This window comes from Octopus bimaculoides, chromosome 2 (genome assembly GCF_046866305.1).
Source record: "Octopus bimaculoides isolate indiv1 chromosome 2, ASM4686630v1, whole genome shotgun sequence".
NCBI classification, from domain to species: Eukaryota; Metazoa; Mollusca; class Cephalopoda; order Octopoda; family Octopodidae; genus Octopus; species Octopus bimaculoides.
Genome location: NC_142929.1, coordinates 97,573,615 through 97,589,164, shown reverse-complemented (window position 1 = coordinate 97,589,164; position 15,550 = coordinate 97,573,615). Strand labels below are relative to the sequence as shown.

Here is a 15,550-nt window from a genome sequence, read left to right as displayed (position 1 = left end):
AAAATCCACTCACAAGGCTTTGGTCGGCACGAGGCTATAGTAGAAGACACTTGCCCAAGGTGCCACGCAGTGGGACTGAACCCGGAACCATGTGGTTGGGAAGCAGGCTTCTTACCACACAGCCACAGAAAAGTTTTCTGAAGAAAGTTACACACGCGAAAAAAAGTGTTGCTGTGGCTGTAAAGTCAAGAAAAGGTATCCCACCTAGGAATTATTTGTCTCTTCTACATTTAGCGTTACAATAACCCAAGATAGACACAGCTTCTGATCTATGTGGTGTATAGGAATCCAGATCATGTCTGTTGTGATCTTGTCATTGTGAAGAGAATATTCCAAGAAAATGAAGGAAGCGGGATTAGAAACTGTACACAACTGGCATGCTGTCCCACAGAGACAAGTAAATGAATCGGCACGAGCAAGTCTGCTTGCTCGTCCTTTCATTGTCAACTGTAGCAGAACTTTGTTGACAAGAAGCTCCTCAATGAGAAATCACGAAAAGTTTATTAAACACAGACAGGAATAGGAGAAGGAGGAGGTAGAATGAAAAAGAGGTGCAATGATAGATAAATAGAAAGAGAGGGGGAGAGAGAGCAATAAAGGAGAGAGAAACAAAACGAGAAGAAGGTGACATGATTGGAAAATGTAATACAAAATAAATAGTATGGAGGATGTGAGAAATGAAAGGAGGGAGTGAGAAAACAAACGAAAAGATAGAGAGAGAGAGAGTGAGGAGGGCTAAAAGATAAGCCCTGCAGAGAAAGATAAACTGAGAGGAGGGAAACGATAAATAGCTAGAAGGCGAGATAGACAGGCGCAGAATGAGAGAGTATCAGAAAAGGTTAAAGATACTGAGAGAGAAAGAAAACAAAAAAAGTGTAGAAGGAAAATCAGACAAGGGGATAAAGAGCAAGAGAACGAGAAAGAAGACTAACGTGAGATTGTGTGCGTGGAATCACGTGCAGGAGTAAAGCTTGTGAGATAATAAAGTTAGGTCTCCCACACATTCTCAATGACAGTCTGCCTAACTTTCTGAACATCATTATATATTATACATACATACACACACATTCTGAATACTAGATTGTATACACACTATGGTACAGTGGACTGGCCAACTTTATGATCACATTAAATACACATACATACAAATACATCCACCTACGTACATGTACATTGAGTTGGTCACATTACTGCTTACTTAATATAGCATGCGCGCACACACACACAGTGAAAGAGAAGGGCGTGTATAGTTGCATGTATATATCTTAAACATATACAAATTGACGCACTCATATCAAAAATGTACATATGTAAAGACGCGCGATGTGTGTATTATGTATGTGTGTGTGTGTGTGTATGTTCCAGCAGTGACTATCTTGACATAGATAGACAGATAGATAGATAGATAGATAGATAGATAGATAGATATACACGTCTAATTTATCCTCTTTCATATTTCTAAAACACGGTACAGTGTAATTTGAGGGAATGTAGTCGCTACTTTTAGCAGACTGAATTACCATGTAGACACTTCTTCCTCGACTTTCTTTGAAATGTGTCTGCAGTACTTGCAAGCCACTCTCATTACACACCTCTCTTCGAAATCATCCCACCAACAGTTCATCGTTTACCTCCTGGAGATATATAACCGCCCTCTCTTTTGAAGAGTTCAGCAATTCCAAAGCACACAATTCCTCTTAGCACCTGCACATCCACCCACCCATACTGACCGCAGAAACAGGATCGTTTACGATTCTTAACTGTCTGCATAAGTTAACTTCCTGACCGACGCAATTCAAGTCTTCTTTCGAACCTCCAAACTCAGCCTTTCTCCAACCATTCATCCGTCCCATCATAGGATCATCTGATCACTGCTTTACGATGTGAGCCTGTCGCGAAGATGTAAACGTTGTTGCGGGATTGTGACGTTGGATGTGCATGGTGTTGCTGACCATCGTCGTGTAGTCTAGCTGACTGCGTGTATAATAAATGAAGCAACTCACGTTCATTTAACTTTTAACATAATTTATTTGCTGGACATGATTTACTTCGTTTGCCCATTAATGCCTAGAAGAGTGCCATCAGAAAAGCAGAAGATACCTTCATAAGTTTTTTCGCCTCTCAATAATACCCCTTGCAGAATATTTCTCTTCATCACTCCTCTAAGATGGCTCTATTAGCACTCCTGCTGATAAAGCCACCCTACTACCGCCTCTTTTGCTTCCAACTCCACATTAAGTTATACAAAAAAAAACAAAAAAACTTTCCAATCTTTCCTTCTCCACCTGTCTCACCAAGACATAGACACACAGTTACTCAGTGCAAAAACTTCGATCTTCCAAGCAAACAAGGCAACAGGTCCTGATGTTGTTCTTTTTCTTCGGAGCTAGATTTTATCCTCCTCAACAAATTACTCAAACTTTTTTACGGTCACCTATCCCAATGTATGGAAACGCAAGTGTTCCATTACCCGAAAAAGTCAATCACTGGCTCTAGCTATTAAAATCATAAGCAAAATCTCAAAGGTGATAGAAAAAGGGATAAATTACTACTCCCCCCCTCTCTTTCTAATGACGACCGCCGATGTAACTTCCATCCACTTACATCCAAAAGAAACTTGCTATCTTACATCACAAGTGATTTTGACGGAAGCAATGTTATTGGCGTACACATCAAAACAATGCCTTCGACTGTGTTTGCTATGAGAACCTCTCATCTTCCGTGGCAACTTAACACATTTCCAAAACTACATTCCAAACACTAGGTTTCCTTTTCAAAGAATAAAAATACTTCATTCTAGATCATTTGGAGGACCTCAACACATCTCGAGTGTGACCCACATTAGTGAACTCACACATCTAGGTCAGTGCTTCTGCTACACAAACATCCTCGACCATTTCCGTAAAAGAAAAAAAAAACTTTAACCAACAAGTTATTGTTCCCTTGCCCACAGGTGCACAATTTGTTTATACTCTCACAGCAGTCTCAGCTCATATGAACTAATTGCATTCTACTTCATCTCAAGCACACTCGATGCGCCAATCTCTCATCCTACAAACTCCACGGTAAACATTTTCCTAATCACTCCATCAATAGCCCTCTGAAATGTTCTCCCTACCGTCAAGGTCCTTCGGTATTTCACACTGACATCAACCAACATCGATCATAACAGCCTAGGAGAGCCTGGAACGATCTTGGATGATCCTCCAATTAATTAGTATATATAAAAAAAAATACATATACATACATTAAATGATACACATGTATTCGTATAATATACGCACACAAACATATTGTGTGTATAGATTGTTTTGGAAAGAAAAAGAAAAAGCTGTGTCACAGAGACAACACAAATATTTGAACATTTCGACATCGAGTTGCTTGTGGTGGTGGTTGTTAACTGTAAAATATAAATAATCAACCCACTCCAAGTTTAAAGCCATTTTTTTTTTAGTCTGAGCACAAAAAAGAAACTACTTCGGATGTTTGTTTTAGATAAATAGTTGAGTAGTTGAGAAGTGGTGAGTGTCTTCTTTGACGCAATGTATGTGTGCTTTCTTCGTACTTGTCTTGTTAGTGTATCTATCTAATTATATAAACTTCAGAATCCCGCGACACATTGTTGGTAGTGGTGTTTTTTGTTCGGTATTTTTTTTTTTTGCGTTTTTTCCGATCTCCCATAATTGTACACTCACACCATATCGGTTTAAGAGGTCACAAAGGCCTAGGACAGGGGTCACCAAACATTTTCGACCTCCTTTAGCCACTTTTCCTTCTACATTGACCACCCTCCTCATTCAAAATATCTTAATACCCTACCCTACCACACCATATCTTAAATGCGTACCGTGTACTGATGCTGGCAATTAAAATGTTAGCTAAAATATACACGTACGACAAATTAAGAAATTCTATTGAAGATGACACGCTTTTTACATCTAAAACTATATGTACGAGTATACAGTATTAAATTTTCAATTTTTATGAAATTGTTTTCATGGTTAAAAAATGTAAAAAACACGCATCATATTGCTGGAATATCTTTCATTGGAATTGACAAAATCAATGTGAGGGATGAGCTTGGCGCTAAGTATTTCAAACAGTTCAGCTGGGTGAGCTGGTCTTTCGTACGCCGACCCCCATTCAACCCCTTGGCTATCATCGACTCCCTGTAATTCCTCGCCGACCTCTAAGGGGTTCCTCGGACCCCCTTTGACGACCACTGATCAAGCCAATAAAATATACATGTAGAAGAGAGAGAGGGGGGAAGAATTGATGTATAAACATCAAAGAATACTATTATACTTAGGGATGGTAATCTTTTGCCGATTAAACATGCATTATTTGATTTTCACTTTAGCTTTATTACTATTATTATTATTATAATTAGCTTGTTTGCGACCTCTTCAACGACCTTCTGTCCCACGTGTCTCCTCTTGTCATACCTATTCCAGGAATTTGACAAAATTAAACAGGCCGGACAAGAGGAGACATGTGGGACAGAAAGTTGCTGACTAATAAAATAATTATTATTTCAAATTTTTGTTACAAGGGTAGCTTGGGGGGGGGAGGTGGGGGGGGGAGGTGGGGATGATTCGATTACATCAACTTTAGTGTTGAACTGGTACTTATTTTATTGACACCGAAAGGATGAAAGGCAAAGTCGACCTCGGCAGAATTTGAACGTCCAGCGTGCTAACAACTGTGCCAGCTCGCCGCCTCAAACATAATATTAATAAGGGTTTCTTTGTTTTACTGCAAGAATCAAATAAGTATAAACATTAGAGTACAATCTAAGTGACACTAGCAATCCTTTTTGCTATTTTCGGAAGGCCTGAAATTTGAGGGCAGAGGATTAGTCGATAACACTGATCTCAGTGCTCAACTGGTTTCTCATTTTACTGACCCCGAAATGATGAAAAATCAAGTTGACCTCGGCGGAATTTAAATTCAGAACGTAAAGACGGGCAAAATGCCGCTAAGAATTTTGACCGGTGTGTTAATGATTCTACCACAAATTTGACCGAATGTGTATCCAAGCGATTAAATCAACTTCGATAGGATTTGAACTCGATACGTAGATGGTCGAGACTAAATAATGCAGAGCATGCGCTTTTATTTTTTAATTCCTCTTGTATCCTAAGTCCAAGTTTGTTGGTTTATGCAATTGTTTACCCAGATTTCTGAAGGCGGGAGTATGAAGCTGAGTGTGTGTGTGTGTATTTAGTAATGCACACGGGTAGAGGCAGGGATGGTGCGGGTGGTGTAGAGGAATCAAAAAGATTATTTAAATGTAGTTTATACATGTTCTTATTGGAAAAGAGTGAATTACATTTACATGGATACACCAATGTATTTTCAACCCGAAATTTTCCGCATTTCGATGCATGTAGAACTTAGGTACAGTCTTTTCATCTAAGTTCACCTGTTAGCCAATTCATGTACTTTACATACAATAGTTTGTAAGACTATATTTTTGTTTCTTACAGAAGCACGAGGACAACTTTATCTCTCTCTCTCTCTCTCTCTTTATATATATATATATATATATATATATTTTCGAACTCGCTCGAATATATATTCTTTTACTTGTTGCATATATATTCATATATATTCTTTTGCTTTAGTCATTTGACTGCGGCCATGCTACATATACATACATACAGCTGGGGTGTAGTCGTCTGAATTTATCGAATGTACTATAATTTGATTTTATCAAGGGCATTAAAACCACTCTCACTTTTCTCTTAACCCTTTTTTTCTAGAAGTGGCCTACAGACATTGCTTGGGATGTTATCGAGTAAAGAAAAAAATCAACACCGAAAGAATGCAATTGAAGTTATCCTAAAGTTGAACTCAAGAATGTCGAAGGGTGATATTATATGCTAATTGTTGAGCATCTGCGAAGTAATCGCGTTGTTGATTCGTAATACTAATTTCCTTTTGACTAGGCCCAAAGCTTCTGCCTTTTAAGTGAAAGAGAGATGTTCGTACCGATCCTGAGAGCATTAGCAGTGTATTCACCAGCGGACTGAAATTACAATGTTTGCCGGTCGCATACTTCTTGTTCTACGACGCTCAACACTTGTATTATGTAAATTCATTTTTCAATAAATAACAATATATTAAACAACCCCTCGAGTGTATCGTTCCATGTTCCACGACAAATTTTCAGTTTTGTACGTATGGAAGAACTTTATATTCTAAGAATGCAATAAGAGTTAGTTTAGTCTCAGTGGATCGAATCCACAAATTATTGCGAATCCTGCTTAGAGTAAATTAACTAAAGTCATCGCGAAAGACATAAGTGTCACGTAATTCCTATCATCTTCACTATAAATATTTTGTAAAATATTGGTTTCAAATTTTGGTACAAGACCAACAATTTCGGAGGAAAAGGCAAGTCGATTACATCGACCCCATTGCTAAAGTGGTACTTATTGTATCGACCCCGAAAGGATGAAAGGCAAAGTCGACCTCGGCGGAATTTGAATTCAGAAAGTAAAATTATTTGTAAAATACTGATATTAATGTGAAATTATCACAAATATTGAAGCATCTGTTTCAAATGGTCGTGTGGATCTATGAATTCATTTATAAAGCGCAAATGAATATAGTGTGTATTGCGTGAAGTTGTATAAGTTTCTTCATCAATATTTAGACCTGTCAATTATTGAGTAAAATTAACTTCTAACAGAGATCTTCAAACACGCGGTCGTATTACAACTAAATAATAATGATGATGATTGTAACAAATTTCATCATTTCGACTTGTGGGATATTAATAATATAATACTCTTACGTTAATAAAGTAATCATTAAAACTATCAATTATCTTTCTGAATTGACTATCCTCATAAATAGATTATAATGAATATGTAATGACGTATAATAAAATTTATAAATATCAACCTAGTTTATTATATATTAATATATACACATTTTCACTCACTTAAATTATGTAGCAAAAATATTTAACATATCGTTTTAACTATTTTTCCTTTTTATTTTAGTTAATTTTCATTTGTAAAAAGTTTATTAATCTGTCTTGAGCTTTTATGGCAACAGAAAAATAACTTGCAAATAATTACAATCTTTAACAATATTACTATGTTTTATGCTGCCCTTGAGGCGAAAAAGAAAACGCTGAGAAGATTTTATGTTTTTTTCTTTACATCAATCGCAAAATTGCTCATTTGTTATAAATCTAATAGGTGTATCGAAATGTTTTCAAACTTAGCGTAAAAGTTTATGAAGCTTTTCGGGAAGCGTGTAAATGACAAATTATGACATTCACGCTTCCTACTAAGTGTGTAACACTAATGTGAAATAATAATCATAATTTCTGAGATTCAGTGTCTAGAAATTAATCCCCTAAATTTTATTTTAGCATGCCAATACAAATTAATCTTAGCTAGTTTTTCTTTCTTTACTATGCCCCATCGACAAACTTAATAGACATATTTACTGATATTTCCTTTTCTAACAAAAAAATAATATTAATAAAAATCAAACGATTTTCCCACTTTACCGTCTCATATAAATTCTAAAGCGGATCTTTAATTAACAACCTGTTAAAATGATTATAAAGAGAATTAGTTAACGAGACACTTCAAACACACAACGCATCTTTAGATGGTTGTGTTGGAGTTCTGTTACATCATTCCAGTGCAATTTTATAAGGGAAACTATTCTAACTTTGATTAGGGCGGAAGAGAACAAATGACATATTACAAGATTCAGATGAAAGTTATTAATAAAGGCGAGTGCATGTTAGTGACAATGTGTCTAAGACTACGTGTTTGTTATGAGTCCATGATATATGCGTGTGATAACTTAAAACTTTACATTCCTGAGAATAACAACAGGAATTTTTCTTTTTTTTTTGCTTTTTGACAACATCGATTTCTAACGCTATTTTCCTACTTTAAAGAAAGTGAAACTATTCATAAGAGACTGCAAAAAAGTTACGTAGCATTCTATCTCCACCGGCTCTTTCGTATAAAAGTTTTTTGTAAATATAAAAAGGAGAAAAACTTTGGTGAAAGCCTTACCTTCACTTCCGAGCCAGAGTGGTGTTGCTGCCATGATAGTGACGTCACCGTAACACTATTGCTTAGTTGGTGCAATTAGGCCAGTCACAACGAGAGAAGCATGGTTTTCAGCTAACAAGGAACTGCTCTCTTTCTTTCTTTCTCTATCTATCTATCTAAATAAATGTTTCACTATTAGTTTTCTTTTCTGTCATTCTCTACGCATATTATGTCTGCATAGATCAATCCACTTTCTCTGTTGCTTTCTATCTATCTGCCTCTCTATATCACTCTCTGTCTGCCTGTCACTTTTTTTATTTCTCTTTTTTCTCTCTCTCTATATACATACATTTATACTATATATGTGTGACTGTCTATATATGTCTAAATTATACAAGATCTTATGTGAATATGTGTGACTATCTGTCTATATATGTATCTAAATTATACTTTCTGTCTGGATTTTATTCTTTCTTTCACTAACTTTTTCCTCTGAATGTGTACATTATCAATTTTCTAAACTTTTAATTTTCTTTCCCTACTCTTTCTTTTCTCCTCTCTCTCTCATTTACTTTCCGTATGTTTCCCTCTCTGTTTACATCTACTTTTCTCTCTCTCTCTCTCTCTGACTCTACTTTCTCTCACTTCTCTGTTGTCTAACATTATCTCCAGTGTCTCATTTTTTTTCTTCCCGCACAAATTCACCACTTCTTGATTCTCTCTCTCTATCAGTATGTGTGTGTGTGTGTGTATGTATGTATGTATATATATATACATATGCATGTATGTATGCACACGCATAATTTAGGATGATAGTAATGACAAATAAAAACAAGGCTATATTTATACTCCAGTTTCTGATAACAAGTTCTTTAGCATCTGTCAACTAAATTCTCTATATTTAATCCACTTCTTCCTTGCCAGAATTACATATATCATAGTACTAAGTGACAGCTAGAACTCGTTCAAACTATTCAGGCATTTATTTTTGGAAATATCAGACGAGAAGTGGGACGGAATTATTCTAGACGATCTTTGTATCTATTTTATCTGTAATGTAGTTCGATAATATGTGCAATCATAGCTGTATGGTTTAGAAGTTTGCATTGCAACCATGTTGTACTGAGTTTGATTTCAATGCATGGTATACTGATCAAGAGCTTTTGACTGTGGCCCCAGGTTAACCAATAAGTTGCGAGTAAAATTTGGTGGACGGAAACAGTGTAGAAGCCCGTGCTATAATATATAGGCACCGGTAGAATAGCTAAGGAAGACGGCGGTCCGTCTCGGGCGACACTTTAACGGGAGCGACACCTTTGGGTCTACAATATAAGACAGTATAGGTTCTGGTGACCCGGCGTGTGGGAGGCTGGAAACTTAAGGGCTGCTCCGAGCGGAACACACTCTAGCTACGCAATTGATCGGCGGAAATATGGTTGTGTGGTTAAGAAGTCTACTTCACAACCACGTGCTTTTGGGTTCACCCCATCCGCCACTGCATAGCAACTTGCACAAGCGTCTTCTACTATAGACACACGCTATAGTTGAAGTGAATTTTATAAATGGAGACTATAGGAATCCTAAAGCATGTGTCATCATCTTCATCAATATTTTAATATCCAGCTTCCACGCTGGTATAGGTGTGCGTGTGTGTGTGTGTGTGTACAGTTAAATGTGTGTGAATGTCGATATGTCATGGCTTCACTTGAGAGAAACAGGGATATGATGTTTACGTCATTCTTTGATGACATTATGACTAATTGCTTTGCACTTTCAAAGGCCTATCTCACATACATCCCCTCATCCAACCCATACTAGCATGAAAAAATACAGCAGATGACAAATAGTCATCATCATCATCATAATCATCATCACTATCATCAACATCATCATCATCATCATTATCAACATCACCATCATCATCATCATCATCAACATCATCATCAACATTCTATGTCCAGTTTTCATGCTAGTATACCAGTTTGAGACAAACATTTTTTCAGATTTTCACTGATGAATTTTGGCAACCTGTATTTCCATGTTATATCATTAATTTGATTCAACATGTTGTCCAATTGTTGTTGAATTGTTTATTTTTTATTTTCATATATCTATATTAATAAAAGTGAAATTCTGTCAGTCCATCTTTATCAGTCTACATTTGCTCTACATAAACATATTATATTTTTTTTGAATCGGGATGATCCTGGGATTGAAAATCTACCCTTCATTTGGTTCTTGAACATTCAGCATTGGGATCTGATTTAAAAGTATTTCGGTTGCTATTTCCAGCAGGTAAAGCTTGGCTGATTCACGCCATCTTGGTTGGCGTTTGTCAGATAACATCAGAGATCATGGGGGAGATAAATGACATTCGCTTAATTAATTTTACATTGAGATAAGAACTCTGGGACAAATTGGCCAACAATAGGAATTTAACTTGACAACAGAATGATTGCATTACAGAATTAATTCTCATCCGTCCTTAACCTCTGATTAAACACCACTGGGGCATATAGTCATTATAGACATATTATAGTCATGCTATTTAGCTCTCTTTAGTTTTGGGCAGCAGACCCAATTAGCCCTCTGCAGGAGTTAGTGTAAAAGTTTGCATGGGTTGCAGCTTTTAAGCCAGTAACATAAACATTAATTGTTTATTCTTTATTTTACAGCTTTGATAATAATGAGTTGTGAATAAATTGCAATTAGAGATATTTTAGTCTATCTATGGAAGCAAAAGAAATTAATGATGTGGAAGGCCTGGGAACTGTCAATGAATGTGTGATACAAGACTGGTTCAGACATTTCAAGGAAGGTGATACCAGTCTCAAAGACATGCCAAGGTCAGGGAGACCGTCTGTTGTGGAAAATGAGACTATGCTTGAAATGGTTGAACAATAGGCACTCATACATTGATGGCAGAATTTGGCCCTTGATAAAGCAACATCAACCAACATCTCAATAAGCTTGAGCTTGTGAAAAGATGCTGTCTAGAAGTTCCTTGTAAACTGACCAATGACCAGGCTCAGTGATGTGTGAACATTTGCAAACAACTACCAGCAAATCCTCAAGATGCCTGTTTTGAGCACTGAATTTTAACTGGGGATGGAAAATAGCCCTATTTTCATAATCCTAATAAGAGAAACGAATGGCTTCATTCCAGCCAGGCTTCAGAACCTGTTGTTAAACAAGATTGGTTTGAACAGAAGTTCATATTATGTGTAGGGTGGAATTTTGAACAGTTGTTGCACCTTGCGCTTGTCCCAGATAGTCATGATATGAACACTAAACTTTATGTTCAGCCACTACAGCAAGTATATGATGCTTCGAAAGCTCACTACATGGCAAATGGTCAACTGAAGATGCACACTCCTACAAGTATGACAATACCCCAGGATATACTGGTAATGTGACCAAATGCAAACTTGAGGGGTTGGAAGTACTGCCTCACCCTGACTACAGTCCAGATCTTGCACCATCGAGAATACCTTTTCTGAGATATGGACCATTTCCTTCAAGTTTGGCAGTGTTGATGAGGTTGAAAATGGGTGCAGAGAGTTTTTTGCCTCTGAACTAGCCAAATAAACCTCACACGATGACAACAGACAATAAAACCTGATGGGATATATTTTGATGAATAAATGCTTTTCATATGTAATTTGAACTATTCATTAAAGCTTGAAATACAATAAAACTTTTGACTCAGCCTGGTAAATTGGTTAGGTTATCTCAGTCTGGGTCAGTCCTTATTTGCAGTGCATGCTCTCTAAGACAGGTCAGAAAACCATGTCTTGCTCACATGTTCCAATGTCATTGGTTAGATGCCCTACCAGACACCAATCACTATACGTAGAATACTGGGTACATTTTATTGTTGCACCAGCACGAGAGAGGGCATAAATATGTTTGTTTGTGTGTGTGTGTGTGTGTGTGTGTGTGTGTGTGTGTGTGTGTGCATGTGTGTTTGTGTAACAGTGTAAATCAATGCATTGATTTATATCCCTTAATGACAAACAGTAGCTTTTAGCTATTTCATATAAACAGATGAAATATGTTCTGCAGTTAATTGAGAACAAACACACACACACATACAATACGACAGGCTTCTTTCAGTTTTCATCTACCAAATTGACCCATAAGGTTTTAGTTGGTCTGAGGCTACAGTAGAAGGCACTTGCCCAAAGTGCCATGCAATGGCACTGAGCCCAGAGCCATCTGGTTAAGAAACAGCTTTTTACCACACAGCCTTCACCTATATATATGTACATGTGTGTGTGTTTGTATGTGTGTGTGTGTGTACGCGCGTGTGTGTGTGTATTTCTGTGTGAGTTAGAGGTTGAGAAACCAACTAAGTACCTATCAAATATACTGCTGGTAGTGTACCCAATTTTTCATACCCAAGTGCTAGTTAAATTCTAACTTTATATATATATATAGTTGGAATTAACAAAAAACAAAGACAGGTGTGTAAACAAACAGGTGTATTAGTTTAACACTCGGGAAGATATATACACACACACATAATAACACTTTGGCTCAACACCACATCACTTAAAGTTTCATGAGTGCTTAGAACATGCTGACTTGCTCAGATATCCAGGGTCATGGAAGAGACACTTGAAATGACAAGTTGAGTACTTTTTCTCCTGTCCATTTAAACCAATGCATAAATATACATACACACATACATACATATTCTTTTATTTGTTTCAGTCATTTGACAGTGGCCATGCTGGAGCACTGCCTTTCGTTGAACAAATCGACCCCAGAACTCATTCATTGTAGCCTAGTATTTCTTCTATCATTCTCTTTTGTCGAACCACTATGTTATGGAGACGTAAACACACCAACATCGGTTGGCAAGTGATGGTGGGGTGACAAACACAGACACACAAATGATGGGTCTCTTTCAGGTTCCGTCTACCGAATCCACTCACAAGGCTTTGGTCGGCTTGAGGCTAGAGTAGAAGACACTTGCCCAAGGTGCCACACAGTGGGACTGAACCCGGAACCATGCAGTTGGTAAGCAAGCTACTTTATTTCTTTTAAATTGCCATAAAGGCATTACATAGAGGAGGACCCAACAACACATGTGGGGACATATAACAATTAAAATAAAAATATAATGCTATGAATGACACATGAAAATGAACATGAAAAACATTAAAATCAAAATATTAAATAATGATACATGAATGATAACTGAGAAATGAGAATATGAAAAGTGTGTTACTCATCCCACACTGAGTAACACCACTCGCCACCTCTGAGTCCTGAGTCCTCTTTAGTTTTTGATCTAGTCGTTCGTTTACCGTTTTCCACATTGCTGAGTGACAACACTCTCTCCTCCATGTAGACATAACCTTTTTCACTAAGGGAGGGGTCTTGTAAATTTTGTGGTGTCTGTTCTTTCTTCTTTTTTTTTTCCTGTGGGGAAAGGGGGTGGGCGGGTTTGGTGTCTGTATGGGGTGGGTGGGTCTGAGTGGTCTTGGATGGGATGGAGTTGGTCTTGGATACCACATCATACTCACTGTTCTTCCTTTTACTCTCTATCACTATCCACTCTTCCTCCTTATTCCTTCTGTCTGTCTGTTCTTTCCTTTTCTCCTCCATCTCTGCAACCGCTTCTTCTTTTATTTTCCTCTGCAGAGGGCAGTGCGCTCTAATGTGGCTCTTTTGGCCACATTTAAAACATCGTGGGACGCTGCCCTCCACCCACACTCTTAACACAATCTCTCCCAACATAACTGTCTCCGCCAAACCCTCCAATTGCCTCTCCTCTGTTTATATAATGAGGTCCAGTGTTTTTCCTCTCCATCCTCTGTCCTCCGTTTCTGTGGCTTGGAGGACAGCCACCTCCTCTTCACTTCCAACGAGGACATCTGCCGCAACCCAAGCCACTTCTATATCGGGTGGAATTCCTTCTACCCTCACCTTAGAAGTCTTTCTTCCAAGGTACATGGGTAGAAGTACCACTTCCTCCATTTTCACCGTTGCACTCACCAACCTCTTTGCCTCCTCTGCTGTCCTAAACTGGACAACCACCGTCCCAGATCTATTTCCTTTCATTATATATGTCATTTCCTTCAATAGTTTTTTTTCAATGCTTTTTCTATTTTTCCATCTCCATCTGTTCCACCTTCCTACTCTCCACTGAGTAAACCGTGTAAGTAATTGTCTTCCTCTCCATATTTTCCATAGTCCTTCTCGGGGGTAACAACTTCATGTCATCACCCCACTTTCTGTGTCATCTTACTCAGCACCTTCAGTCCTGCCAGGTCCACCTCCCTTCTCTTCACCTCCGCAGCCTCAGCAAAACTCTTTGTTTTTTCCAAAATTGTATCCATTTTTTCACCACCCTCATGAGCTCCTCCTCTGCTGAAGACAACTCAGGCCTGCTACGGTCTGAATACATTGTCTCAACAGTGAGAAAATGCACCAATAAACCACTGCCAAGAAGCACAAACAATCATGTCCGACTTGTCCAAAAACACCAAAGCAAATAAACCAACGCATGCGTAGTAAGCAAGCTACTCTATTTCATTCAATTTGCCATCAAGGCATTACATAGAAGTAGTAGCTGCAGGCTGGACAATAACATTAATGAGATGAATGATGAAAAAAAAGGGTATTAATGAGGGAAGGCAGAAGACGCCTGCCAATCTCTGCTTCTCTAAAACATTGTTCTTTAACAAAACATAAAGTTTGAGGTAATAAACTTCTTTCTAATGTTCCATTTGAACACAGGGTCCCTACAATGAGGCACTAAGCCTCTTACCAAAAATAACACAATGTCCTTACAAATGAGACACTAGGCCTCTTTACATTTTCTCTTATGGGACATATACCCTTTCAGTATGAGGCACTCGGCCTCTTAATTTTTACTATTTTCCGTCCTGCTGGCACCCAACCAGGCTCAAAGTGTCACTTAAGCACTCTGATAGTGCCAGGCCAGAGCGTCTTAATCGGAAGCGGAATACATCTTCTGGGAAGAAGTTTATTACCTTGAAAAGATCCGTGTCTGAGATGACATCCAAGCTACTTACCACACAGCCACTCCTGCACCTAGTTGCAAAACTATCACAAAACTGTTACTCAGAGCTTCACATTCTCATTCATTGGATAGTTGTGAGCATTACCTGTCCTCGAGTATTCGAGTACTATTTGTTTCCACCTTGTATTGCATTTATGGGCTTACTTGTGTACACACACACTCACACACACACACACACACACACATCAGCAGCAGTTAACGACTGTTTTCCATGCTGGCATAGGTTGAACAGTTTGATAGGAGCTGGTCAGCTGAATAGCTGCCCAGGCTCTAATCTGTTTTGGCATGGTTTCTATGGCTGGATGCCCTTCCAAATACCAACCACTTTACAAAGTATACTGGGTGCTTTTACACAGCACTGTCATGGGTGTATTTGCATGGCACCAATATGGGTACTTTTTACGTGGCACCAGCACCCACAAGCCCACAAGGTTAGGACTGCTCAGCTGGAGAGGGGTGC

At 38.1% G+C, this 15,550-nt stretch overlaps 1 protein-coding gene and 1 long non-coding RNA gene across 3 annotated transcripts in view; one reads left to right on the top strand and one right to left on the bottom strand.

Annotated features, from left to right (window-relative positions):
* LOC106869103 (mitogen-activated protein kinase kinase kinase 2) overlaps nucleotides 1-8,111 on the bottom strand; it is a 275,673-nt gene extending 267,562 nt beyond the window's left edge. For both annotated transcript variants that reach the window (XM_052978489.2, XM_052978488.2), the window contains exon 1: nucleotides 8,055-8,111. The gene's annotated coding sequence lies outside the window, so the exon portion shown is untranslated. The remainder of the gene's footprint in view (nucleotides 1-8,054) is intronic.
* On the top strand, nucleotides 4,659-6,193 carry LOC149137167 (uncharacterized). The gene is made up of 2 exons (XR_016237932.1): nucleotides 4,659-5,400; nucleotides 5,766-6,193. It is a non-coding gene; the product is annotated as an uncharacterized LOC149137167 (long non-coding RNA).
* Nucleotides 8,112-15,550: the final 7,439 nt, after the last annotated feature.